At 55.1% G+C, this 25,304-nt stretch overlaps 1 protein-coding gene and 1 long non-coding RNA gene across 3 annotated transcripts in view; one reads left to right on the top strand and one right to left on the bottom strand.

The window, feature by feature from the left end:
• Positions 1 to 25,304, bottom strand: part of LMX1B (LIM homeobox transcription factor 1 beta) — a 79,876-nt gene that overhangs the window by 39,483 nt on the left and 15,089 nt on the right. The gene's annotated exons all lie outside the window — the stretch shown is intronic.
• Positions 7,161 to 10,123, top strand: LOC122205443. Its single transcript, XR_006196055.1, has 5 exons — positions 7,161 to 7,424; positions 8,477 to 8,530; positions 8,761 to 8,999; positions 9,136 to 9,336; positions 9,782 to 10,123. It is a non-coding gene; the product is annotated as an uncharacterized LOC122205443 (long non-coding RNA).

The following is a 25,304-nucleotide window of genomic DNA, read 5'->3' as shown; positions in this document are numbered from 1 at the left end:
GCACGGCAGAGCTTACAGTGTGTCCCTCTCTTAACACTGGAGCTGGGAGACATCTGGGGTCTGCAGTGATGTGGCTAATGCTGCATTTGAGAAGGTTCCAGCACCTTCTCAACCCTGGGTGGGTTGGCTGGGCCAGGCCTGGAAGGGGAGAGCCCAGGTAAAATGGACACATGAGCCAGGGCAGTGATGGGCGGGTAGAGAGGAGAGAGTTCCAGAACTGATTCGGTAGGTGAATGGCCAGGCATTGAAGACTTGATGCATGTGGGCGAGAAACAGAGGTGGGATTTTCAGCTTGGGAGCCTGGCAGATAGAGGTGCCATTCACTAAAATTAAAACAAAAAACCCAGGGGGTTAGGGATGGGGAGTGAGGGGGAGAGGGGTGTGGCTATAACAGCACAACAGGAGGAATCTTTGTGAGAGAACTAACTGTTCGGTATCACATCTGTGGTGGTGGATACAGGAACCTACCTGAGATAAAATCACACAGACCTCCAGGCACACACAGAAACATGAATGCATATGTGTAAAGAGGAAGAAATCTGCATGAGATGGGTGCATTGGATTGATGTCAATGTCCTAATTGTGATATCATACTATAGTCCATACAAGACATTTCCACTGGGAGAAACTGGGTAAAAGGTACTGGGGGATCTTTTTGTATTTTCCCTTACGATCTCACATGAATCTATTATTATCTCAAAATAAAAAGATTAGGGGTGCCTGGGTGGCTCAGTTAGTTGAGAGTCTGATTCTTGATTTTGGCTCACGTCATGATCTCAGGGTCATGGGACTGAGCCTCAAGTCGGGCTCCACACTGAGCAAAGAGCCTGCTGAGATTCTCTCTCTGCCCCTCTCCCCTGCTTGCACACGCGTGCACTCTCTCTTTAAAAAAAAAAAAAAAAAAAAAAAAAGTTTAATTAAGAAACACGTACTTGAAAAAACAGTGCAGAGGAGCATGGGTTTGGGGTGGGGGGGAGGGTTTCAAGCTAAGTCAACTCCTAGAACAAAAAGAGCCAGGCCCCATGGCTCTGTCCCTGGCCCTCTAGCTGGTATCCCTCTTCAGCTTGCCCGGCCCTGGGCTGGACCAGCCCTGCTCACCCGATTTGGCCTCTCCCAAGGGTTCTTTCTTCCCTATTGACATCACCAGGGCCACACCTCAGCATCATGTCCCTCTCTCCTCCCCTGTCCCTGCTATACCCACGAGTGACCTGTGACACCCTTGTTCCCACAGGGAAGTGCTGGATTCAGGGACCAGCATCACCAGGCCAGGTCTGGGCCCCTTCCTCTTGTCCCCTGCACAGAGCATGTCTGTTTTGTGCCCACCCAAAAGCACAGAGTCGTGCATGTGTAAGAGATGCATGTGGACAGACACACACGGCACACAGGCCATGGATGTGAGTAAAGATGTGTGCACACCAACAGATCTGGAGCCCCAGACCTGCCCTGGCTGCCTCCCCCGCCCCCCACCTGCAGGAAGGCTTCCCCGCCAGGTGCAGCTATCACGCCCCAAACAAATCCCAGCTGATAAGGACACTGCCTTTGAACCGGAGCCCTTCCCTCTGCTGCGATCAGATAAGCAGGCAGGGAAGAAAGAGAAAATCCCCGCTTTTTCTCCTCCTCAGACTCCTGCTGTGCTGCTGCGCCACGCAGAGGGGCTGCCTGGGGGCCTGCACCCCGCCCCGCCCCACCGCGCCCCCTTTCAATCATGCCGCGGATCACAGGCACAGTGACAGGCCGCTCCTCCGGTTTGAGTTTCAACCCGGGGGAGCTGCAGCCGCAGGCAGCAAGCTGGGGCCCCTACACCTGGGTCTGATGGGCCACTGGGGGGCCTCTGTTGTGGGGACCCTGCCTCAAAGATCCCTGAGCCTCATGGGGTATCTACCTAAGGGACCTCCCCCTCCCACCTCAGGCACCCTGGCTTGTGGTTTTTCGTCTCAATAGCCCTGGCATGGAGGGCCACCTAGCTCAAGAACCCCAATTTATAGGATTCCCCTATTTTGTGGGATGACCTAAGCACAAACCTTGATTGTGAGGCTCCCATTTGAACCAGTATGTCGGAAACTCCATCTAAGATTCCGGCTTGTAGGTCCCCATCCCCCTCAAGGGCATTGGTTTATTGGATCCGTGAGTGCACGTCCCTGCTTGTTAAACCCCCAGCTCAGGGCTTGGCTTCTGGGGATCCTCATCCCCAGACCCTGATGACCTGGGTCCTATTTTCAGAGGTTCTGATCTCTGATCCCTCTATATTGCAGAATCCAGGTCTTCAGGATTCCTTTCCTCCCTGAAGAGCCAGGCGCTGAGACCCAGGAGGCCTCAGGAGAGGGACTTGGGACCTGGGGGAGAGGGGTCAGGCGGGTAGGTTAAAGGGGCAGCGTTCCCACGGCCCTGCCTGGGGCTGAGGCATAATTAGAGGTCTCAGGTGTGTGTGTTGTGGGGTGGGGGTGGGCTCAGAGGGCCTTCGTTTTGTTTATCCTTCACAAAGACCCCCAACAGGAGGCCACCACCGTCTCCCCCCTTGAGAGAGCTCTGCATCTCAGCTCTAGGCTGCCCCAGTTCCCTGCACCCTGCCCCCGCCTTGCACCTGCCAGCTGCCTGCCAGGAGGACAGCAGCCCTCAGGGGTCTAGAGACCTGCATGGGGTCTGTAGCCGACAGGCCAGGCCGCCCTGGAGCCTAGTGCGGGTCGGAACCCCCTCCAGCTCCTCCCGGCCCTCCTTCCAGGTGCCTCCCCCCACTCAGCTGACTCGACAGAAAACCCCATGATTTATTTATGCCCAGGAGCAGACGGAGGAGGATCCATTCAGCCCCAGAGAAGAGAGGGAGGTGAGGGAGAGGGGAGAGAGACGAACACGCAGAGTGAGAGGGAAGCCCATCTCCACCCTGGAGCCCCATGCAGGCCCCTGTCCCCACATCCCCACATCCAACTGCATCTTTCCCCATCACTGCCTCATCTGGGCCTTAGCAGACCCAATTACTTATAATAAACAATTCCGTTTATCTTTATCAGAATCATTATCTAAATTGGCTACATGACACATACTGTTCTCTAAGTGCGCCCCGGGGAGGAGGGGCCATAAAAGCCGGGTTCTGCACTCCGTAATTATCCCTCTATGGGCCATAAACCATTACACTGGTGTTTAAAATAGGTATGGCGAGCAGTTTCCCCGGCCTGCCGAGGGCCGCCCAGGGCACCCACGGAAAGGATGCGCTGGAAGTTTTGCTGTGGCCAACAACTTCCAGCTGCACGGCGACTCCTAACGGGGCTTCCTGCGAGGCCCTGGCCCCGAAGAAGGGCAGCGCAGGGCGTGCGGGGCCAGGCCTGAGAGCGGACAGCCAGAAAGGAGGCCGCGGGGCCATCACGGGGCTCTCTCCACCGCCTGTCCTGGCATAAGGAATGTTCTCTTTCCAGGACCGCTGCCCCCCGCCCCCCAGCCGCTGCTGACTTGGGCTTTCCTCACTGTTTGCAGAAACGCCTCCACCGCCCGTGGGGCTGGTCTCCCCCTCGTCATCCCCAGGGAGGCCCACGTCAGCATCTCACTCGTGATTAAAACAAAACACCCAGCTGCCCCCTCGGAGCCCCGCCTGTCTTTCAGCTGACCGCTCAGAGCTGCCCTGCTCTTGTCTTCCCAGAGGCCTCCGCTCCCTCTGGCCTCCAGGAAGGCTGACCGAGTCTGCATCCCTACAAACGGCCCATGCCCCTGGCAGTCAGACCCCATGCTTGATGGGCCAGGACAAGCTGCCCAGACACTTGGGCAGGGCAGAAAGCCCTCTGAGGCTTGCCTGAGCAGCCTTCAGTGGCTGGGCATGGAGACTCGGAGGTGGTCACACAAGAGTTCTCACCTGTGCAGAACCAACAGGGACAAAAGGGCACTGTAACAGAGGGGCTCCTGGTGAGCCACCGCCTGGGGATACGGGGAGACAATGAACAGGAGTTCACCAGGTTGAGAAAAGAAAGGAAGAACACATTCTTAGCAGATACAGCAGGTGCAAAGCTTTGGAGACAGGGATAAAACTGATGTTTGAGAACAGTAAGACATTTTGTGTGCTTAGAATAATGGTTCTCAAGGTGAGGTTCCCCAGAATAGTGGCTTCAGCATCAACTAGATGTCTTCCTAGAAATGCAGATTCTCAGGCCCTACCCCAGGTTTACTCTGGGCAAGTGGAAGTAGCAATCTGTAGTTTAATAAGCCCTCTAGAGATTCCAGTGGCTGCTTGGGTTTGAGAACTCTGGTGCTAGGGCATACACGAGGCGGGGAGGCTTTGAAGACGCAGGGAATTCAGTAAGGGAGCTGCCTCTGGGAAGCTCCTAGAAGGTCTTGGATTCCCGGAAGGGTGCTGAAGAGCACGGAAGGCTTTTTTTTTTTTTTTTTTTTTTTTTTTAAAGTTTACTTATTTATTTTCAGAGACAGAAGAGTGTGAGCAGGGGAGGGGCAGAGAGAGAGAGTCCCAAGCAGGTTCTGCAGGGTCAGCACAGAGCCAGATGTGGGGCTCCAAGTCACGAAACTGTGAGATCATGACCTGAGCCGAAATCAAGAGTAGGATGCTTAACTGACTGAGCCACCCAGGCGCCCCGAGCACGGAAAGCTTTTAAGCAAGAAAGTGACGAGGTCAGATTGACATTTTAAGAAGTGCACTCTAGGGGCACCTGGGTGGCTCTGTCGGTTAAGCGGCCGACTTCGGCTCAGGTCATGATCTCACGGTCCGTGAGTTCGAGCCCCGCGTCGGGCTCTGGGCTGACCGCTCAGAGCCTGGAGCCTGCTTCCGATTCTGTGTCTCCCTCTCTCTCTGCCCCTCCCCTGTTCATGCTCTGTCTCTCTCTGTCTCAAAAATAAATAAATGTTAAGAAGCGCACTCTGACTTCAGGGTGTAGTGGTGGCTGGCAGGCAGGGAGGCTGAGAAGATGCCCTTGCAGTTGTTCAGGGGAAGGATGGGAAGGCCTGGGCTGGGGGATGGCTGAAGGTACAGAAAGAAGGGGACACAAGATTTGAGTGTCAGTCAAGGGGTCAAACGGCCAGGATGTAGGTAGGAGGTGAGGGAGTGACAGGCATCAGGAATCTGACCTAAACACCCAGGAGGATGATGGGTGCTTCTCACCAAGTAAGAACCAGGGATCTGGATGGGTGAGGACCAGGACTTCAGGTCAGCAGAGCCCTTGCAGCGGCCAAGTCAAGACGTACAGCAGTTGATGCCCCATCCAGGGGGAGCTCTGAGTCTGGAAGCTGCTCATGTGTACACAGGGCTGGAATCATCGCCTCCCTCCACCCAGTTACTTGGCCCCAATTTGGGGTTCCTACAGTGGCGGCCTCCTCAGTCCTGGTGACCCTTATTGTCCTGGGCAGCCTGTTACTCATTCCTAATGCCTCCAACTGGTAGCCCAGCATCCATCTGCCTGATTCCAGCCACCATCCATCCACTCAGGTGTCTGTGTGTTCACCTCTGGCTTGCTGAGTCACCACTGTGCCGACCCCTGTGCTCCTTGCTTTATATTCATTCTTTCTTCCAGTATTTCCACACTCCCTAGGCAAGGGATGGTTAGCACCCTTGTACAGATGAGAAAGCTAAGACTGAGAGAGGCCAAGTCACCTGCCCAAGGTAACACAGCACAGCAAGTGGGAGGGGTTGAGATCCGAACCCTAGTCCTGCCCCCACCACCACTCTGCCAGGATGGCACCTGTGTTTTCCTCCAGCTGCAGGGCTCCAGCCCAGCCGGGTTCTCCCAGGGCAGGAAGGGGCTTGTGCCCCTGGCAGGCAGACCCAAGGGGCTGGGAACCTGCCTCGAGGCCTCCTTAATGTGCCCATAACTCATTCCCTGGGTTCACTAATGTTCCCTGCTATTAGTGCCGAGCACAGCTAAGCAAACTACAAAATATTCCTCCGACTCAACAATCAATTTCCATATTGTTACAAATGGAGTCCACGCCCGCCAGGGTTCATTTTTCTTCAAAGACCTTTTTTTTTTTTTCTTTCCTTCTCTTTCCCCACTACAGTGAGGAAGTCATTACTGAGTGTTATGAATTTCACAACGTGCTGAAAAAATATAAAGGCGTACCACATAGAGTCAGGGCCACATGCTGGAGAGCTGCCTTTTCCCCCTCCCCCTAGAGCTGTGAGCCTCCCCACAGCGTGCCTTCCCACAAGGGCCGCCCGGAGCCACTGACCATTCCCAGGCAGAGGCTGGGCATTCGCATCTGCTGTCTTCTGCCAGTGCCTTTCCCCTCAGGTCCATCCAGCGGGCTCCCAATCCACATCCTAACCCAGTTCTTGCACGTGTGTGCAAAGCCGTTGTGCAAGGCTGTTCACCGTGGAAGTAGGTGTGATGCTCAAAATCAGGTCAACCCCCCACCCCCACCCCGTCCATTGCTCGGGAACTGGGCCAGCTGACGCGCTGACATGAAGGGCACTGCCCTGGAACTACAAGTCGCCAAATGGCCTGTGCAGCATCATCCTGTTCTATATAAAACTTATGCGCATGGAACAGAAAGTAAATGTGTAGAACAATGTCTGCAGGGATGTATCCCACCTTCTTCAGGAGTCTATCTCCAGAGACTGGTCCTGGTTGGGGGAGGGGGAGGAAATTATTTCCCATCAAAAAAAAAATTTTTATGTTTATTTTTGAGACAGAGCGTGAGTAGGGAAGAGGCAGAGAAAGAGAGGGAGACACAGAATCTGAAGCAGGCTCCACGCTCTGAGCTGTCAGCACAGAGCCTGACGCGGGGCTCAAGCCGATAAGCAACGAGATCATGACCTGAGCCAAAGTTGGTTGCCTACCCAACTGAGCCACCCAGGTGCCCCTCCCATTTTTGTTTATACATTTTATATTCTATATTATCTGAATTTTCCTAGCATGTATTGCATTGGTAATAATAAGAAAAGGATATTTATTTAAAATAGTGAGTTTATTTGTTGCCTCTTACCTAAAGAAGACCTTCCCTGATCCACCAAAGCAAAATGTATCAGTCCTTCCTTTCAGCAAACTCCTGAACCTTGACGTTAGAGCGTTTAGGGCACATATCAAGTTCTGACTGTATCTCTTCCCTCCCTTCCTTTTAGGCCATGACTTTGCTCAGTTCACCTCAGCAACTCTAAAGCCAGCACACAATGTGAGCCACACCCTGCCCCTGCCCCCCCCCCCCACAACCCCTCCCCGGTCCAGGGCAAGGACCTTGCCTCAGTGGCCCAACACTAGAACAGGGTCTGGCATGGGGAGAAGCTCAAGAAAGTCATGTGAACTGGACTAAGAGTCTGGTTCCGGGAACACTGTCTCTAAGAGCTAGACTCTGCTCATCTCCCAGAAATGGAACCCAGGGGCTTGTCTCACAGATGTACAAACTGGCCCTGGTGTCACTGGAGTGAAGTGTGCTGCACCTGGATATCTGACTACTTGTCTGTCTCCTGCGCTGTGAGCCCACGAGGGCAGGCTACATCTGTATGTTTCACTGTTATGTCTTCATTTGTCTGACACGGGGTCTGGTATGGAGTAGACCCTGGTGACAATGGGTGGGTGGGTGGGTAGACAGACAGACAGATGGGTGGGTGGTTGATCAGATGGATGGGTGGATAAATGGATGGGCAAATGAAGGACAGATGGGTTAGATGGATAGGTGGTAGAGAGACGGATGGATGGGTGGATGGATGAGTAGATGAACAGATGGACGGGTGGATAAATGAGTGGGTGGACCAACGGATGGCTAGATAAGTGGATGGGTGGATGGAAAGGGTGAGGTAGATGGAGAAACAAGGTAAGAGGGATCAGCACACCTTCCTGCTTTTCTAGGCACTCAGACATTCCTTTTGTCATTCACATTCTACTCTGGGGCATTACCCCATGTCACAGGGGAGCAACCTGAGGGTCTCTTTCTCTTCTCAAAAGGAAGAACCGAGTTTAGCCCAATGTTTTGCCCCTGGTTAAGAAGCCACGGATCCCGGGTCTCAAATGAGGAGAACTGAGCCAAAATTCTAACCCTCCCGCCCCACCCCCCCTTCCGGGTTAATAATCAACTCAGGAACTACGTATTGAGCGTCTATTGGGCACCTGGTACTGTACTAAGCATGCTGAACAAGCTGGGGCAGGCACTACCTTCACTGGTCTTCCATCCCAGAGTACAGTGGGGCTGTTTCCCTAAACCTCCTCCCTCATCAGCTTCTCCCCACCAACCGACCCTCCAAGCAGCAGCTGGGTGCCATTGCTCCCTTGCTGAAAGCCCCTCTGTGGCTCCCTTTGGACACTAGCGTCGCCTCAAAACTCTTAAACATGGCATCTGGGAATTCTGAGGACAAGGCCCACTTCCTTTCTAGTGCTGCTTAGAGTCATTCTCCAGTGACATCATCCCCGGCCCTCTCTCCTTCCTCGTGTGCTCACGGGCCCCTGCAGGACGGATCTCCCACCTGCAGCCTTGTGAGCACCATCTCTGACTTAGAGGGTCACTCTAAGTCAGTCTTCTAATTGTCTTCTCCTCCATGGATCTTGCCTCCTTCCAGGCTGCCCTATATGGTTGTGTAGATTTTTCATTGAACAAGATGCTTCTCAGAGGGGTAAGTAGGTTGAAATTCAGTCCATGCTCAGCTTGCCAAGCCACGCACCCTGTCGGGAGGGCTGAGTTAGAGGTGGTTCTGCTCCCTGCCTGGCCCGAGGACGTCCCTCAAGCACAGTAGGGATCACCCTGGGTTTGGTATGGCTGGTGTCCGTATCTGTCTCCCCTATCAGACTGAGTGCTCAGTAAGGGCGGGGTCCAGGTGTGAATCCTCCCTGTGCCCTTCCCCAGGACTGACTGACCAAGAGGAGGTGTCAAGAAGGATCTGCTGAGAGTCAAGTGCAGAGTTCTGGGGAAAGGGTCCCACTTGATGTGGTGGAAGGAGGTCTATTTGAGAAGTGGGCTTCCTGGTCTAAGGAAGGCTCCTCACCGGTGACCTCCCACGGGGTACAGGCACCCCAGCCAGATGAACACGAATGAGGAGCTGGAAGAACGCAGAGACGTAGGATGCCTGCTGCTGCTGAGACCAGGTGGGAGAGGGGAGCAGAGGGCCTCTCTGGGGTAAGACTGACAGCAGGCGGGCTGGGAGGGCAGGAGAAGCCCTCAGGGCCCCCCGGAGCCTGTCAGCTCTTGGCAGGGATTCTGAGAGGGCCTGTCTTGCTCCAGAGAATCCCAAGTGAAACATGCCCGTCTCCATCCGCACCTGACTCAGAAAGGAGCATCCCGAACTTCTCTGTGTCAAGACCAGCCGAGCGGAAATCTGAGTCTCCTCGAACCCTGCAAAGTGTTTCGAAGGCCCCTTTTGCAGAGTTAAGCTCAGGGAGAGGCAGTCACTGGCCCAAGCTGCCATGGCTAGGAAGTGGCAGGGTAAGCGATTGGCTCCGTTCTGCTGGGGGAGCAAGGCTGCTGACCTCCCCCCACCGCTTCTTCAAGGGCACCACACTGCATTTCAGACCACAATCTCACCATGCAGGAGGTGGAGACTGGGAGCTTCAGATTTAGGGAACAGCTGATCCCCAAAGAATTGTCCTAAGGCTGCAGGGGCAGTGCTCCCAGGGAAGGGGAGGGGACTGCCATGGGAGGCCCAAGCAAGTTATTCTGGGAGGGCAATAGGCTGGAGGTGGTGTGTGTGTGTGTGACATTTTCCCTCTCCCTTTTCTGTGCCTGACCTCCCAATCCTCTGTTGGCCATTAAGCTTAAATGGTGATTTGGGAGAAGCCTTCCAGTCAATCAATAGCTCACCCAACAAACAGGTTTTTCAAAACCGCAGTTTATGGATTTCTCTCCCCATCTCATTCTTTAATACTGACAGCTGCTGAGCTGATCGGGGAGACTCTCCATCCTGGGAGACCAACTGTGCAGATGGCCTGCTGGTGGGATGCAGGACACCAAAGGCCCAGGGCCTGAATGCCCAAGAGCCAGCAGCCCGGTTAGCTGGCAGGGAGGTGGCTCCCACCTGGCCTCCTCTCCTCTGTACGGCTGGCTGGGACAGAAGGCCTGACCTGCTCTGGTGGGGAAGTGGGCAGTGCGGTCCAGCAGGTACATCTCCTGCTTTCGGGCCTCAGTTCTGCCCCTTCCTGGTTGTGAGATCTTGGCAAGTCCCCTGTCCCCTGTGAGCCTGGGTCCTCATCTGTGAAGTGGGTGTAAAAGCTATTGTACAATTCCACGAGGAAACAAGGTGTCTGGTGTGCAGCGAAAATGCTCCATAAATGTTACACTGTATTGTTCCTGGTCAATCCCTTTTTAAGGCCCCAGAAGCCGTTGTCTACCAACAAGCACTGTGGAAAGATAACAGGGCACCCATGACACGCCTTGTCATACCTGTTCATGACCTGCAGACAGGTGACTGTAGATCCCAGGATGCCTTGGACAGTCCTGGTTTATACCTGTGGTCCCAGACTAATTATTAATAACATCCCCTTTCACTCTGAAACCATCCTGGTTTGGACAGTGAATAACACAGTCACCTAATTTGCTGAGCTGCCCAGCTGTGTTAGGGACAAATGAGATGTCACTAAACCTTGTCAACACTCCAGGAGTAGGGGTTATGCTCCCCACTTACAGAGTAGGCAACTGAGGTTCAGAGAGGGTATGTGACTTGCCCAAGGTCACACAGCAGGCAAGGGACTGAGCGAGGTGCAGGCTAATCCCAGGTCTGCGTGGCCCCGCTGTACTGCCCACATTATCCGTTCTCCTGAGCTCTATTGGGACATGTAGGAGAAGGCTCAAGGATTGAAAAGTTGGTGCTCCTGGGGGCAGACAGAGGCCTTGGGACAAAAGTCCCTCCTGCAGCTGTCTATACATGTACACACAGCCCCTCACCTCTCCACAGGGAGGTTACAGAGAGCAGACCCAGCTACCTGGAGAGCTTCCCCCAGCCATGCACGCAAGTCAGCCTGACCCAGGATAACAAGCTGTGAAGATCTTATCAGGCCCCTGATGGCTGATGCTGATGTTAGCAGGCTGTCCCCTGCCCACCATGGCCGCCTCCTCCTCCTCCCAGGCTGGGGGATCCTGTTTTCTTTCCTAAGTGGAACATCAGATTACTCAGGTCTGATTTCACTGCTGATTGTGGGTGGGAGGAATGGGGGGGGGGTGGGAGGAACACTTAACACCCAGACAGTTCTCAGGACAGGGTGAGGCCGCCGGAGGGGGCTGCCTATCCATCACCTGTTGACAGTGGCCCGTCCACACTTGGGACCATGGTTTCACTCCATTGTCCCTTCCACCCCAGGGAGGGAGTTTCTGAGTAAGCAAAAGACCAATTTGTCTCCAACTTTCAGGATGGACAGGGGAGTTACCTGAGAGGTCCAAGAGAAGTATTCTCCTCGTTTCCTTCTTTCACTCATTCACCCATTCAACAGATCCACCCCAGCATCTGTCTATAATGGGATAGCCTCGCCTCAAAGTATTGCCAGGGCAGTGGTGGGGATGGTAACAAATCAGTGTGATGAGGGCTGGGGCATATGGGGAGTACCTGGAGGAGGCAGGGCAGGCCCTGCAGAGGTCAACAGTCCAGGAGTAGGGGTTATGCTCCCCACTTACGGGGCAGGGCAATGGCAGAGGCTTCCAGGGGGATGACCACAGAGCTGGGTCTTACAGGATGAGCACAGTTTTTCTGACAAAGGGGAGGGAAAGCTATTCTTTCTCGGTGGAGGGGAACGTGTGGACAGGGGCATAGAGGCAAGAATGAGAGTTGAGTGTCCAGGGAAAGTGAGAATTGGGAGTGAGAACCGGGCATCTGGGGATGGGGCCTGAGGGGTATGTGGGAAGAAAGCCGTGAACAACCTTGGCACCTGGCATCCAGACTGGCATCTCTCCTGAAGGTGCCAGAAGATCTTAGAATGGCTGTGAGGAGAGGTCTGAGCATGGCCTTTGGGGCTTCACTCACTCATGCACTCATTTGTTCAACAGTCTTTCTGGGATCCAGGGTGTTCCAGGCCCCGTTGCAGCAGGAGACAGACTATGAGCAGGACAGTCGTAGTCCCTGCACTGTCGGGCCCTCTGGGCTGGCTGGGGACACACATATGAACATAAACTGCCATGGCATTAGGTGGCATGAGGGGTAATACAACTGTTCTAGTTGTGGGGGAATGTCAAGGGGAAGCTTTGAGTGTCACTATGACCCTAGCAGGAATGTGTGCACTGAGTCTCAGCTTCCACATCTGGAAAACGGGGACGGCCAAGCTCCCTACCTCATGGAGTTGTGAGAGCATGTGTGTCAAGTGCTCGCCCACGGCCTGGCCTGGGAGCGTGAGCCGTTACCACAACTACTCATATTTGAGTCGGTAAGGAGCTGCTGGGACAGGTCCTGAGAACAGCAGCCATGTGGAAAGTGGGTTGGACACAGCAGAAACCTGGGAAACATGGTGGGGTGAGAATCCCCCAGAAGATGGAAAGGCTGGCCATTCCTTTCCAAAAGATGCAAAATTCCCTTCAAAACAGAAGCCAGCCACTGTCGGTAAGCCAGCAGCCTGGTAGGTTATGTGGTGGACTGGCCCAGGGACAGAAGCTGGGGCCAATGACACTGAGGAAGGGGAGGGCAAGGGAAGGAGAGGGTGTCCCAGCTCAGGATTGACTGTCTCTCCCTGGGCAGGCAAGCCCAGTCCCGCCCTGGGAAGACCATACTGTCAGGCACCACGGTTAAGAGCAGGGCCTCTGAAGCTATAAACACCGTCATTCAAGGCCTGGCCCTCCGTTAGCCATGACCCGAGGCACCTGTTGTGAAACTCTCAGAGCCTCAGTCTGTGACACAGGGATGATGATGTACCTGTGCTTCCTGACGATGCAACAAGATAATGTGTACAAGGCGTTTAGCATGCTGCCGAGCTCAGGGTGAGCGTCCAGCAAAGGGCACTTTGAATTACTTCTGCATCCCCAGAGTCCTGGACTCCAGGCTCCATTGTGTTCAGGAGGGGCGAACTTCCAAACCAGAACTCGGCGCCTGTAGGCCCTGGGGAGCCTGGACAGACCCTCCCCGGAAGGCCTGAAGAGGAGCTCCCTCTTGCACCCCACGCCAGGCTGTCTGGGGGAGCCCTGGGGTTCAGGACAGCGGGGTCCAGTCTGCCTGCCTTAAACCATCTTCCCCGCTCACTTCCAGGTAGGCGACTTGGAAGAGTTTCCTGAGTCTTTCCGGACTCCTCTCCCCAGAAGATGTTCTAGAAAATCCACAACAACTGCTGGTAGTTGGGCCCAAACTGTCTTGCCGTGGGCGGGCAGGTCCCGAGAGCAGGCTCTCCAAGTGTCCCCTGGGTCCCCACCCTGCTAACCAAGGGTGGAGACCACTCCCAATTGGCCGCCTGGCCTGTTCTTCCACGCTCAGGGAAGAAGGTGGCCCAGCTCAGCGGAGCTGCCCTAAGGAGGTGGGGGACCTCCACCTTGCTCTGTGGACTTTGGCTCCCTCTCTGCTCTAGTCTAGCCTAGAAATGCACCAGCACAGCCTCTAGAAATCCAGGTCTGGGATACAGAGCAGCCACGGCCTGTCCTGGTCATGCCCCCACACTTAGGCTTTCCAAGTAGGCCAGAAAGGGCAGGAGAGGTACAGGCAGAGGAGCAGTGGGGACATCCCCGACCTGAGAGTGGACACATTTGGTGAATGTGGCGGAGGCCCCACAAGGACTCGTCACAGATGACAGGCATGTCACCCCCAGTCTCAAAGGCCCCAAACTGATGTGGCCCCTGCCCTCAGATGCAGGCAACGAAACCCAGTGGCAGTGCAAATGCTGGCCTCCCTGATTCTGCAGCTGCTCAAAACAGGACAGGGCAGTGACCTAAAAGCCACTTGAAGACATCCTGTGACAAGGCCTACAGGCCACAGAGCTCAAGACTGTGGGAGGAAAGGACTGTCTGCTGGCTTCTCTGCCTAGTGCCCTGGCTCCCACAATCGGCTTCCCCACACCTCGGCCCTAGCTCCTACCCCAACCCGGAGGCGGGAAGGCAGGCACCTGGGCTCCACAGCTCAGAGGAAGATCTCCCTTCAATGGACATCTCCTTAAATTTGTACAAGGGTGTGTTCTTTTTCCTCCCTTCTTCTTTCTATACGTTGGGTTCTAAAATCTGGGCCATCCCACCACCCACATTAACTGCGTTAAGGAGGAATTATAAAAAGAAATCAAATTTCCCATAGCATTTGAACGCCATTAAAATGCCAAACAATAAACTACCAGGCTGCAAATTAGATCAGTGGAAATATCAAACACATTGAGGTATAAAATCCATAATTGCATTTAGTGGCAGCCGTCCCTGGAGAGGCCCTGCTAAAGATCATCACAGCCCCACATATGAGAAGCTATTGACAGAGGAATAAAAATCGACAGGCCAACCAAATAAACCGTGCAGGCTTCATTAAATATTCAGCAACGGAAATTTGACTATCCCAGGCCTCTCCCCTTGGTCCCATCCTGAGCCCTTCTCTGCCCAGCTGGGGGCTCAGTCCCTGGCCCTCCCCAGCCACCGACAGCTTGCATAGGCAGGACCAGAGGAGAGGGTCAGGCAACGGTGGTGGGAATGGGGGGGGGGGGGGGACAAGGCTGCCGCAATAACAGGGGGGCTCCACTGGGTTATTATTGTTGGGCGGGTGTTATTAGCTTTCACCCTGGAGTAGGTGGCCCTGAAGTCTTTAATTAGGTCATTACGGGGGTAATTTCCAGGGAGGTTTTAACTCCTTAACAGCTGAAGAGCCTCCAGCCAGTGACCAGATGCCCGGTGGGGCTAGGGCCTGGCCTGGTGGGCCGGTAAAGGGGCCAGGAATGGTCCCTAAGCAGGGGGAGGGGGGCAAGGCTTTGTTGGAGGCCCCCGCCCACCCCACAACCCACCCCCCACCCCCCACCCCTCCCCCCGCAAGGATCAGGCATCAGGCTCACCTGCCCCAGGACGATGATGACAATGATGGAGGGGCAGGCTGGCCCCCATTCAGTGCAACCCCAGCCCATGGGTATCTCACTCTATGCAGGGTAGCTGCTGGCTCTGGTCCCTTGCCCCACCCAGCTGGCCCCCTGCTCATCCCTAAGCTCCTTTCCTTGTCCCCCCCCCCCATTCCTTTCCTCTCCAGTTCTCCTTCCCACCTCTTCCCCTCCCTTCCCTCCCCTCCCTCCTCACCTAGGAGCCCCGCTGCCATGTATAATGCATGCAGTGGAAGCACCCAATAGGATTAGGCACCTCCGCCCGTCTTTGCGAGAGAAAGTTTATGTAAATGACTGATGACAGCACTATTGTGTGAGGAATATCAATGGAGTAATTACAGTTACATCGGGCGCCCGCGCCGCCGGCCCGTGTTAATTTTTCACCGGCTCCCCCGGGAGAGATCGGAGCGCGCTCCGAAGAGCACAGCTAATAATGGGAGCTCGGAGCCGCCGCTGCGCCACGCGCCCCGAGGTCTTTCTGAGCAGACTGCTAAGCACTGGCTGTCTCCCCGGAGAGCCGAGAACAGAGATAAAATGATTAAAAACTGCCAAGCGGGCCTGGCAATCACTCGCTCCGCTGTCAGCCCGAGACAAGACAAATCTCTGCGATTTTTCTCTTCCCTCCTCTCTCTTTGTGAGCCCCCAAGCTGGGACGTAGGGGGCCAGGTGGGGTCAAGGTCAGCTCCCCAGGGTGGCAGGGCCCCCTGGCAGGGCAGCAGTGGTGGCGGGAGGGCACTGGCCTCCGGGCTGGGGGGTGAGTGCAGTCTGCAGGGAGCCCTCAGAAACCCTGGAGGCCCAGCCACTCACCCGTCGGGCCCAGCGAGCCAGCTCTGTTCATTCCTCCCAGAAAAACTGGCACACCTGTTGGGGGCTGTGGGTTGAGGCACACCTGTGAGGTCGCACCAGCCGGGGCACACCCACTGGAGCACACCTGTCCTGACCCACCTGCCAGGGACACCAGCAGGGGCTCACCTGGGCTGTGGTCTCCTCGGGCTTCCAGGAACCTGCCCCCTGACCCAGCAATGTGTCCTCTTGGCCCCTCTCCGTGAGCTTTCAGGCCCTGAGACCCCAGCCTGGGCACCCTGGTGAGGCTCCTGGACCACAGGCCCGAAGTAGACCCCCTTTGTAGCGGTCACGGAAGAGGAGGGGGAGTGTCTGTCTCCTCCCAGGGTCTGGATAAAGCTGGGGGGACAGCATCCTAAGTATACACACCTTTGGCCTTAAAACTAAGCCTGGGCCCAGCACCTTGGAAGACAGAGAGGAGGAAGAGGAGGGGGTAGAGAAGGGAAGAGGGGAAGGGAGGGACAGGGAGGGGAGGGGAGCAGCTGTCGCCTGCTCCTACGTCTGAGAGAGAATGGGGAGGGGGCTGGCCTGCCTGCTGCCGCCCCACCCCAGAGCAGCCTCCTTCATGCCACCCCACCCTCCATCTACCACTCCAAGAAAGGTGAGAGGAAATTCCTGCTGGGTTCTTGGAGCTGTGGCCACAGATGTCAGTCCAGGGAGAGCCATGTGCAACTCCACTCGTCCTACCCAACCCCATGTCCACACACACGTAGCATGCCTTCCCACGCTGACACGCACAGATCCAGGCAGACGGGTACAAACATGCGTGTGCGCTGAGACACAAACTCACTGACAAGCAGGTGCACTCTGTCTTAGGCATGGAGGACGCTGTGTGGACAAAGACGCACCCACAGTGCAGCACGCCCAGGCACGCAGCAGCACATGCAGGGACACACGCACGGACACGGGCACCGTCCCTCCCCACCACCAGCCCTCTAACGTCTGCACTGGCATTCAAATGCACGAGGATGAGCCATGGTCCCCCAAGGAGGCGCCAAACCTGCCTCTCCAGATGCTGCCTGTTCCACAGCGCTGTGCCGACCACCCGCCTGCCATCAGCTCAGCCGCAGTGAGCTGGGCAGGTACCGCGGCGATTAAAGTGTTGGGGACGACTTACAGCAGTGATAACCCCCTGACAGCATGGCACGAAAGCTAGGCAGAGGCGGGGATGGCAGCCTCCGGCTGTGGATGGGGTGTCAGGACCAGGTGGTATCTACGCCAGATTGGGCTGGTCCAGCTGAGGCCAGCGGCTTCCTGCCCTCTTGCCCAAGGCTCCTTGGGCTTCTCCTGGGCAGCACAGCTGTGGACAGAGAGCTGTCATCTCGTACCTTGCCATGTGTACACGTGTGCACACGTGCGCGCATGCACACACACACACACACACACACCCTTGAAAACACAGAGGCACATAGGGACACAGCACCATCACTGATGGACACACACAAAGATGCGTGCTCACGTGCTCACACAGAGACACAGACGTGGACGCCTGGTGAGCACTGACATGAGACGCATACATATTCACCGAGTCCCCACATTGGCTGGGCCCTCGCAGAGCTCAGGTCTGTTGACACCCACTCCCGATATGCATGCGATACACATGTACTTATAGATATCTGCCCTCGGATGCACACACCTCAACATGGCCTTGCAGGACCCCTTCCTCTCTGGTCCTGTCCTGCTTCCCCTACAATCTGCCCAGCTAAGTGAATTTCATGCTCGAAACTGACCTTAACAGTCTCCTCCTTAGAATCTTTCCATGGCTTCCAGTGGCCTCTAGAATAAAGGCCAGACTCCCCAGCACAGCCTTCAAGGCCCTGTATGATCTGACCTCTCCTCGCACCCCCCCACGGCCCACTTCCAGGCCTTGCACATGCCGGTCCCTCTGCCCAAAAGCTGCTCCACTCCCTTTTCACCGGGATAATCCCTCTGTCCTCAGCGTGGACAGCTCTTCCTCCAGGAAGTCCTCCTCCACGCCACTCAGGCTGGGAGAGGAGCCCCGTTCCTGGGGTCTACAATGCTCCATGCTTCCACCATCAGAGCCTTTACCAAATACTGCCAGGCACATGCCTCTCTGGACAGTGAGCGCTTTGGGGACAGGGCTTGTCTGACTTGTGTCCTTAGTACCCGAGACAAGGACACAGTGGTCTCACAGTAAACACCAGAAAGAAGGGAGGAACCCCCAAGTGTGATCCTAGCTTCTATGTGAGACCGAGGCCTGAGAAGGGCTGGGGGTGAAAGGAGTGCTGGAGAAAGTGCTGGCAAGAAGGACACCCAGAGACTCCTGTGGCCGTCATCAGGCTGCCCCCACCGTCCATCATTGAAGAGCTGGCAGCCCACAGGGCAGGCTCTGGCTCAGACTCCCTGGGTTCAGATCAGGCCTCCGGCTCTCCCCTCCTTTCCCCTAGGAGGCAGCAGCCCACGACACCAAATGATTCAGCGTCTGAGCAGTGGGGCCTGAGTCTAAACCTGCCACTTCCCAGCTGAGTGACCTCAGAGGAGCCTCTCTGTGCTCCAGTGTCCTCAGACACAATCTCATTAGACTTCAATAACAGTGATAGCAAAAATAACAAATGGCAGCTTCCATTTCTTCATTTGCTGGCAATCTTGATTTGGGTTTTTAGGCCGCCCAATTTATAGGTGAAGAAATCGAGGTTAAGTGGCAGAAAGTGAAAGAAACAAGTTTGGGACCACCAGCCTCTGAGTCACACACTTATTCCTTTGAACCTCCAAGGTCATGGGCGTGACTGCGTTTTGTCACCAGTCACGTGTAGAGAATTACTAGGACCGCTGGGCTCGTCAGCCTCTAAGCCTGGAGCATCCTGGCCACAGCATCTCCTCCCATTACAAATGGTTTTCAAAATCTTCTCATGCCCACCTCCTCTTTGTACACGTGCCCAGTCTCCCCAGGCCCCAGCAGTCCACCCCTCTTGCCTGTGTGTGAGCCCCAGGAGGCTCTGCCCGCTCCCCATGTGACATGTGGGCAATGGGCTAGTGGGTGACAAGCAGTTGCCTGAAAGGGGAGTGTGGGGGCACTGGAGAGGGGCCGGGGCTACAGTCAGACCTGGCTGTGATGTGCTGTGTGGCCTTGGGCAAGTTGCCTCCCACTTCTGAGCCTCAGTCTCGTACCTGGAAATGGGAATGATAATCACATCTACCTCTCAGGCTTGTCATGGGGCTTCACACGGTGCGGTGCGTGTGACAAGCTTAGCCAGAGCCTGGCATGTAGCAGGTGCCAGGACTCTGAATAAGTCTGCTGAACTGCAGTGACCTGAGGAGAGTACAGCCGGGGCCAGAGCTGGGAGGGGAGGGAATACTGTTCCTCTGAGCAGGCCACTGTCTTCCATGTCTCTGGGCCTAGTCTACACCCTCCTTCTCACCTTCCCCAACCCTGTCCAAACATCCTACCTGGTGGAAGCTTTTCTGCCTTCCCAGGCAGCCTTCAATACCCCTTCCTCCAGGAAGCCCTCCCTAAGACTCTTCCCTCCATCACAGCCCTCCACCCACAGGATTATCCTCACCACTCCTGCCTTTCTCTGCTTCTGTTCACTGTGAGGCTAGAGCTCCAGCAAGATAGGACCAGCTGCATCACCTCTGTTCCCTGCTCCCTGTAAAGTGGGTGGAGGAGGGGGCAGAGGTGGGGGCTGGCCCCAAGGAGGTGGGTGAGAGGGGAGAGAAGGGGGCAAGTCAGGCTGTGGAGGCCCAGAGGGGGTCGAATGGCCTTCCTAGGGTTTATTCTGTTAGAATTCTTTTCAATAACAAAAATACTAACGACCGCTACAGTAACGATAGCTGTATGGGACACATTTCTTTCCCTTGCTTTCTCTGTATTCTGAGCAACGAGCTTTGTGCTAAATGCTTTATACCCTCCTACCGTTAATCCTTCCAATGACCTGGAGAGGAGAAACAGTTGTACCCATTTTACAGATGAGGAAACTGAGAATCAAAGAGGTCAAGGGACTCATCCAAGACAGCAGCTCACAGACATGGCATTAGGGTGGGATGAGCCCGCACTCTGGGGTGCTGATGAACAAGGGACTGCTACAGTAGGTGGGCAGCTGGAGATTGTGATGGGGATAGTCCCTGAGCCCCTACTAGGTGCCTGCTCCTGGCATCTGTCTTCCCTTGGCTAGACCCCATGCAGCTCAGCACCCCGGGGCCCATGTGGTTGGGTCTCCTCCACACCGCCTGCCCCTTTCATCATGAGCTCCAAGGGTAAGGCCCAATCCACCTTGTTCCCCAGGCCTCCCTAATGCCCGCACAGGACCCAACATGCAGGGGGCTCCACACATAACTCTGGAACGCCACCTTCGGAGACTGGCTCATCTAGGCTTCTCGACAGAACTCCATCACCACTGGGCAAGGAGGCATTCCTGGACTCCACCATGGAACTTTCTGGATGCCCCTTCACAGTCCATTCTTCCAGGGTCAGCAGCTTCTCCTCTGAGGTCCCCTGCCTGCTCTTCATCCCCAGACACACAGGGCTGTGACAGTCCTGTTCACTTTGGCCTCTCAGTGGCAGCCCAACGTGCTTGGAGAAGGGGTCCTTCTGGTTGCATGGGTGGGCTGGGCTTCCTTCTTCCCTCCCTCCCTGCCTTCAGCACATATTGAACACTTACTTACCTGCGGCATTGTGAGCAGGAGCCACGGGAGGATAAGCATCTCGGAGGCCAGGGAATGGAGTGGTCGAGCTAAGCTATGTGACCTTGGACAGCTGATTTCCCTTTCTGTGCCTCACTTCCCACATCTCTGAAACGGGGATAATAACAGAGCCTGCCTGGCCGACTTGTATGGGCTTAATGAGATCATTCCAGTCCTTAACTCAGTGCCTACACAGTACAAAGAAATAAAAAATAAAACCCTTTACTTCCATCATGCTATTGTAATTGTGTGCAGGGAGGACCACATTGGGAGCAGGCAGCCCTTTAGGAGCAGAGGGAACGAGGGAAAGCGCTGGAGGGAAAATGTGCCGGTGGACCCCCACGACCTTTGCCCACTTCCTGCCTCCCAGAGGGTACTAGTTTTGCCCCCCATCCCTCATTCTGGCCCCCATCGTAGACAGCCCAACCCCTACATCCTGGGGGTTCAGGGAGAGAAGAATCCTGGCCCAGCCACAGTCCACGCATGCTGTAATCCTGCCATCCATCCAGTAACCTCCCCCCCTCCCCCTGATGCCACTCCATGCCAGACAAAGTGCCAGGCTGCAGGAAGGCTGCGTGTGTCAAGACCGACAGACAGACAACCACAGCTCATTCATTCATTCAGTACGTGCATGCCGAGCACCAACCAAGTACAAGGGCCTGTTCCAGTCCTGGGTGTACCCTGGGCAGAAGCTCTCAGACCTCAGTGTATACAGATACCCCTGGAGGGGGGCAGCTAGGAATGAGGATTCATAGGCTTCACCCTAAGAGTTTGAGTCCTTCCACAGAGCTAGGAATCTGCATGTTTAATAAGCATTGCAAGACAGACTCAGGCCGGGAGGGGTGTGTAGTGGGGGAATACAGAACCAGAGAGATTTCATGAAACTGATGACTCTTATGCCAAACTTCAGAGGAAGAAGACTTTTCCAGAAGAAAGGATGATGGCATCCTGCGAATACATCCTGCACAACTGCCACGGCCTGAATAAGACCCAGACGTGGACAAATGTCTGAGCGTGTGGGGAACAGCAGATGAGCTGGCGTCTGAGCACAGAGGACAAGGAGGCAGGGCCTGACTGAGGAAGCCCTGGAAGGCCAAGCTGAGAGCCAGGAGAAAGAAGCCATTTGAGAACAAGCCTCCAGCCAATGGTACAGGGGGGAGGTCTCCTTAGCCCAGCAGGCCTGGTTCTAGCTTCCTGGTTCTAGCTTAAGGCACCCAGGCCTCCGTTCCAAGCCCAGGCCCAGAGCCAGAGACTCAGGGACTGGAGATGGCTACATGATTTGCAGGGCCCAGCACAAAATGAAAATGCAGGGTACTTGTTCAGACCATATTAAGAATTTCAAGAGGGCAACAGCCGAGTATTAAATGAAGCACAGGGCCCTCCTGAGTGTGCAGTCCTCTGGGAATGCACAGGTCTCATGCCCATGAAACGAGACCTGTCAACCATCCAGCCAAGGGGATCACCTTTGCTGGGACCAGCCCAGAGTGCTCAGGACCCCAAGGCCTTAGCCAGTCACCCCAGCTCCAATCCCCAGGTCTCTTGGACTCTCCCTTTGCCCCATCCCCTCCCCTCAACCCTCAGAAAACTGCTTCCTAACATTGCCTTGAGCCTGTCCCCTCCCAGCCCCTCCACTGCCCTCACCTCTGAGGAGGCAGCAGGAGGACCCTCCTGCCAGTCTCCAGTCCCCAATCCCACACATGTGCTGCCACTTTCAGTTCCATAAAGTGCCTCTCCTGTCCTGTCACCCACCTGTACAATAATCTTCGATGGCTCCCTTCTGCCCACAGGATAAAAGACAAACCCTGTTGCATAGCTACCAGCCCCTGCCCCCCTCTGCAACCCTGTATCCCAGCAGCCCCTAGGCAGCCTCTCCAGCCAGAATCACTGTCCCAGCCCACTTTCTCAGCCCACCAATTTAACCCCTAATATTCCTGCTTCCTGTGCCCTTACCTGGAATGCCCTCCCAAATCCTCTCAGCTCCCACCGCCCATCTCACAGACACCTGCCCAGGGAAACTCAGCACAGATTCTTGCTGTTCTGTGTTATTAACCAGATCCCTACCCACTGCCCTTCCTGCTAACAACAACAGCTCACACCGACCGGTATGGCCCTTGTTCATGCACTATTTCATTTAATCCTCAGGACAACCCTAGAAGCTAGGTTCTTTGAGTACCTCTGTTTTACCAATGAGGGAACAGAGGCTCAGAGAGGCCGAGGAACTTGCAAAGGGTTGCCCAGCTAGACAGAGGCTGAACCTGGTGTCTAGCCCAGACAGTTGAGCCCCTCAGCTATTTCTCTACACTTTTCTTTCAATACTAAGCAAGCACCTATGAGGTATCATGCCCTGTCCTGGCCAAGGCATGGCTCAAACACAGAACTCTAGCAAAGGTTCTGCCTGGCACATACAACCAAAGCCAGACACAGGCTCAGGCCCAACACAAAGGACTACGGGAGCATCCACAACAGCAGCAGCAAGAACCAAATACCTAATTTGAAGACATTGCATCTGCTTTCTCTTTTCAATTCCATCATTGCCCTGAGGCTGTTGTTGCTCGTCAACAGCCTTTGAGAGAAGTGTGGTACAGAGAGGTAAAGCATCAAACCCAGGGTCACACAGCCAGATCAAACTCTGAACCCTGAGGTTCCAAAGCACCGGCATCTTTTCTCTGTCTACCTGGCTAAGAATCTTGGCCTCCCAAGCGATCAGTTCTTGGGCCACAAAATCAGAAAAGAGGTCAGCATATTCCAGACATGGGGACTGAGCAGGCTTGATTTCTACTTAACTGTGCCCCCTCCCCCCACCTGCTTCCCCCAGGGGCTCTCTGAGGACAGGGTGGGCCTACCCTACCCCTTCCTAGCCCAGCTTAGTCAGGACCTGGCTGAGCAACTCCAAGTTCCCCAGCTGGGTTTCTGGTAATTAGCTGCTCAGAGATGCACCAGTCTCTTACCCAACACCCCCTCGTGACCCCCTGCCATGAGCACTCACCAAGTAGAGCACAGGCTTGGTTCCATGGTACTCCCTACGCCCCAGGGCAAGTTGCTTCCATTTACAAGTTCTTGTTATTACTATCCTTGCTATCATTACTGTTATTTTAATTTAAATCTTCCACATTCAGGGAGATGTTTCTCTGCAGCCACGAGGGCATGTCTGTGGGAGGCTGGCACTTTGGTGATGGGCCTGAACTCTTGCCACGTGGGACGGCAGGACCAGTGGGCGGCCAGCTCCATCCTCCTTCAGGGGTCTGCGGCTGCTCACTTATCAGGCTGACATCCCACAGGGGGGCCGCCGCCCTGCCCGCCCCTCCGGCTCCAGGCCTGCCGACTGGAACCAGACCTGGACGGGTGGGCGGGCAGGGGCCTGTGGGAGGGGGCCAAGCCCTCACCACAGGCCCCTTTGCAGTTCAAAGTGACACACTGAGGCGCTGTCCCCTTCAAAGGGCAGACAGCGCCTGCCCTGAGCTGCTGTACCCGCAGGGCAGGGGTAAAGGTGGCCCTGTGAGGGCTGGTGAACTCCCATCTACGGGTTGGGTCTGCTTCCCTGTGCCCTGTCCTGAGTAGGACACATACCAGCAGTATGCAATTGGGGGTGGGGGGAATCTCATTCCCTCTCTGAACTTCCCTGCTGTCACTGTGTATTTGCAAAGCACTCAGAAGGCACTTGGGGACGGTCATGCATGATTCCGACAATGCCGACGATAGAGATGATGATTCAGTCTGAGAAACAACACCCCAAAGCCAGAACACCTGAGCGTGATTCCCATCAGCTGCTCGCTAGCTGTGTGACCCAGGGCAAGTCACTTAAGTTCTCTGTGCTTTGGTTTCCCTACCTATAAAACAGGGTTAGGAGGGGAGGCTGCCTCGTGCCAAGTAGCCACAGGCACACTCATCCCCTCAATGCCAAAGTATGCCCACCTGCTGTCAGGATAGTTGTTCGGCCCAAGCGAGAGCCACGGAGAAGGTGATGGCATGGTTCAGGTGCTCCCCACCACCACCCCCGCTCCCAGGCTGAGGCTGAGAAGTCCTCAAGAGGACAAGTCTTCCCACCTACAGATGACAGCTCCGTGCTGGAGCAGCTCCCCCCACTAGCTGTGTGACTCTGGGTGTGTGGCTTTACCTCTCTGAGCCCCAGTTCTGTCACCTGGAAACCTAGGTAAACAATGGTCCTTTTGGGAGCACTCACTGCGATCCGGAATGCCAAGGGCTTAGCCCGGAGCCTAACCAAACTTGTGCCCAATAGATGGTAGCTCTTATCATTGCTATCTTAAGCTATGTGACCTTGGGGAAATCAGGGCACGTCTCAGGTCAAGTTTCAATGCTGCAAAATGGGCAATGATACTAATAATGCCTGCCCCAGGGCAGTGAGAAAATTCAATGAGATAATTCCCATCAAACCCATAGGCAGTGTGCAATAAACACTGGCCATGAATTATGAGGCATTCATTCAACAAATAACATTCAGCTCTGGTGCCTGGCCACCACAGGACCCCGAACCCAGAAAGGGGCTAAAATCTGCCCTCTTAAAGGATTGCTGGAAGTTTTCTCCTGACAGAATGCCTGGGCCCCAACTCTGGTTCCACTTACTAGCTGTGTGCCCTTGGGCAAGTCACTCAACTTCTCTGTGCCTCTGCTTCTCATCTAAGTAAATAATCACAACATCCATGTCATAGCGCCTTTAAAACCTGCGAAGTGCTGGGGATGCCTGGGTGGCTCAAGTCGGTTAAGCATCCGACTTCTGCTCAGGTCAAGATCTCAGGGTTGGTGGGTTCGAGCCCGGCATCGGGCTCTGTGCTGACGGTGTGGAACCTGCTTCGGATTCTGTGTCTCCCTCTCTCTGCCCCTCTACCTCTTGCGCTCTGCCTCTCCCTCTCAAAAGTAAATAAACATTTAAAAAAAACATTAAAAAAATTGTGAAGTGCTTAGAGCGGTGCCTGACAAACCATGAGCACTCAA

This window comes from Panthera leo, chromosome D4 (assembly GCF_018350215.1).
Source record: "Panthera leo isolate Ple1 chromosome D4, P.leo_Ple1_pat1.1, whole genome shotgun sequence".
NCBI classification, from domain to species: Eukaryota; Metazoa; Chordata; class Mammalia; order Carnivora; family Felidae; genus Panthera; species Panthera leo.
Note: the sequence above shows the minus strand (reverse complement) of the source record. Positions and strands in the feature narration are given on the sequence as shown.